General features: G+C 40.7%; 1 pseudogene; it reads left to right on the forward strand.

Annotated features, from left to right (window-relative positions):
- Nucleotides 1-591: 591 nt before the first annotated feature.
- On the forward strand, nt 592-2,308 carry LOC115869803 (annotated as a pseudogene).
- Nucleotides 2,309-3,387: the final 1,079 nt, after the last annotated feature.

The raw sequence follows: 3,387 nt of genomic DNA on the forward strand, positions 1-3,387 counted from the left end.
AAAGAGAACCAAAACCAACACCTTAACCCAACATCGTAAACAACCAGAACAAGAGTAGCAAAATACACCTGCAGTAACTGGGGCGGGGTGGGGAATCAGAAAGATTAAGGTAGAAATAAGCAAATTGAAAAATAGGAAAATGATAGAAAAAAAATAACAAGACAGAAAGGTGGTTCCTTGAAAGGATTAATAAAATCGACCAACCATTGGCACGCTTAACAAAGAAAAGGAGAAAAAAAAAGAAGCAAATACCAAGAATGAGGTATGAAAGGGGTCCTATAACAACAGATCCAATGACATTAAAACTTAATAACACATTCCTATGAAAGGCTGTCCTCCAACAAATTTGAAAACCTAGGTGAAAGAAAATTTTCTAGAAATATGCTAACTACCCAAATTAACACATACTGATATAGAAAATCTCAACAGACCAGTAACAAGAAATAGAGCAGGTTAAAAAAAAATGTTAGAGAACAGGCATGCATTGGGTCTTACTATATCATAGCCTGGCCCTGCTTGTAATTGATGGCCTTTCTGACTGGAATGGCAGGGAAGCTAGGAGGCTGTGGCTGTCCCAGTCACAGGTTTGGGCCCTGTGGAATCCCTGTGAGATTGTTTCCCAAAAGGGAATATAAAGATAAGCCTGAAGCCATGTAGCTACAAAGTAATATGTTCCAAGAAGCTGTAGAAGTCAAGGGAGAAGCAAATGGTGCTTCTCCCATGATCTTTCTCCAGACCTGCCTCTGGAGCCTCGACTAGCTGAAAGTGTGTAGACTTCCAAACCACCACCTCTCTTCCATGAAGGAGCACCAATTGATACCTCAGCCATATCCTCAGAAAATTAAGTAACCCAAATGAAAACTGTACAGGGAAGTACCCATTTCTATAAAATGAATGCTAACAAACCATGACCCAGGCAAGTACTGTGAGACAAATTTTTTTTAAGTTGTTACTGAAAAAAAGGAAATTAGAAAAGATTGTAGAAAGCAGAATCATTTCTCCCAAGTTGTCTCCCCCAAATATATGTTAGACTTAGGACACTGCTTGCAACTGATGATAAATGATTGTCAAGTTATCTCCCTGAATACTACAGCTATCCAGAGTAAGCAGACACTATTGTTTCTCCCACAATAGGCAGGGCTCACCCCTGCTGTTGGGATCAGTGGATCACTTCCCCTGAAAGCTTAGGCTAAATAAAGTCTCCAGCTCTAAGGCAATCAAGTTAGGCCACCATCATGAATCTAGGGTCCACCCATCTTGTCACATGTATACCCTTATTCCCTCCTCTTCCTTTAGCGTATGTACCCCTAGATCACCCCCTTCCATTACTGTACAACCCTTTCCTGTGACATATATCTTCACCTGTAATTAGGGGGCTTGCACGTCTCTCCACGTGGACTACCAAGTGAGGCTGAAGTGAGCATGCTACTATGAAATGTGTTTGACTCCATTATTTCAATGTCTTTTCTATCTCTCATGCTCTCTATGGCTTTACTATAATCTTCACTTATTATCGCTGTACAATTGCGCCTACCAGACCTGTCGTGATGTGTTAGGGGCTGGGTATCCTGACAAAAGGTAGCAGTGCAAGTGACTCTTCTAAATATGAAGATTAAGAAAACAAAGAAGAAATGGAAGTGTCACTACCTTGAGCAAGAATCCTAAACAGACCATAAAACGGATAGAAAAAAATGAAATTCATAGAACAAATGTGACAAAGATTTCAAAGTAGGCACAAAACAAAGATAGGGTATTTAAAGTTTCTACTCAGGAAAATACCTCAAAAACTCAGTTAACCAAGTACTCCTTAGTAAGAACATGGATCATACAAAAGCTTGAGGGATGTTGAAAATTGTCAATGGAAAGGTACAAAAGAAACTAAATGAATCCTCTACTTCAAAAAATGCACATTCAAAAGGCCATTCCACCCACTGTTATGAGAATCCTAGCTCAGGCTCACTTCTACTTCTGGTTAATTGAAAAGCACAAAGTTGCAGAAATGAAGAAAATGAGTCTTCTCTGAAGACAGGTCTTATGAGAGAGTGGGGTGACAAGATGGTGTCCAGGCCCTGATCTCCCTGCACCTCCATTTGCTCAGCAGGTGAGACCCCTTCAGAAAATCAGAGTCCCTCAAAAGGCCCTGAAGAGGCTAACAGTGAGATTCAAGACACCAATGAAGTGCCTGTGCCTAAAGCAGGATGAACGGTAGAAACTGGGCTAAAGAGCAGAAAAAAGCAGTGTGTCTGTTTACATGTCCCTTGTTAGGGTCAGACCAGATGCTGAGTACCAAACCCCCAGCAGAAAGTGATGAATCATCTCTGTGGTGTCTGCTGCCTCAAGTGATAATCAGGAGTCCAAGTAGCTGTCCAAAGGGCTCATCAGCAAATGTGCAACAGGAAACTTCACGAACTAATCAAAACACCGACGTTAAGAATAATTAAAGGGCCCAGTTTGGGCTTAAACTAGCCAATGGAACTCTTCCAACATTCCCTCATAAAATAAGTGCCTTGTCCTCAGATTGGGGTCTCCTCAAATCACAATGGGATGCACTTTACTCTCTTGAAGCATATCTCTGTTTACCAACTACTTATTAAGTCGTTTATTAACTACAGCGTGGTCTTGTATGTGCCTGGCTATCTATGTTGTTGCCACAGCTGCTTGGAAGGGACGTGCTAGTTAATTCTGAGGAAGAAAGCCCAGTGGCATCAGCAGGTAACTTTCTGGGGGTTTGTCCAGGATCCTGCCTTTTCTTCAAGATTTTCTTACAGCAGAGGTAAGTCATGCTGTGAGCTCCTGGAATTTTAACGTTTATTTGGTGTGCTTCTTTTCTCCTTTCTCTTTTAAATAATTCTTAGAGCTAGTTTTATTTTATGAGTCTGCAAGATTTATGCTTTCCCAGTTTGAAGATACACAGCATGTCCTTAGTGAGGTCACTCAGTGACTGACTGAAACTATGCAGGGGCTCCACAGGGCGACCATCTCATTATGTCATTCTTTGAGTCCACATTCCTGTGGTTCAAAGACTAGACAGGTAAAGGATCATCCAAGTATCATAAAACAGTTGATAACTGCTGGCCTGAGTCCTTCATCCTTATCTATGTGTGAGTGAATTAACCATAAAATGGAGAGGCTAACTTCATAAAGAATATTTGGAGAAAAACTCATTTTATCTAAGCACTGTATTCCAGCGCACTAGGGTCCCAAGAGGAGATAAAGTTTTTCTACCCCTTTCTCTTGTCTGTTCATTGCAACCTCGCCCATTTTCTTCAGAATTTTCTGCTTTGATTTCTGTCCTCTTTTTATTTTATTTATTTTTTTAAACATTTTATTAGGGGCTCATACAACTGTTATCCCAATCCATACACACATCAATTGTGTAAAGCGCAT

The sequence above is a fragment of the Echinops telfairi genome, unplaced genomic scaffold, assembly GCF_000313985.2.
Source record: "Echinops telfairi isolate 266 unplaced genomic scaffold, ASM31398v2 ScPeMD7_52;HRSCAF=179, whole genome shotgun sequence".
In the NCBI taxonomy this organism is placed as follows: Eukaryota; Metazoa; Chordata; class Mammalia; order Afrosoricida; family Tenrecidae; genus Echinops; species Echinops telfairi.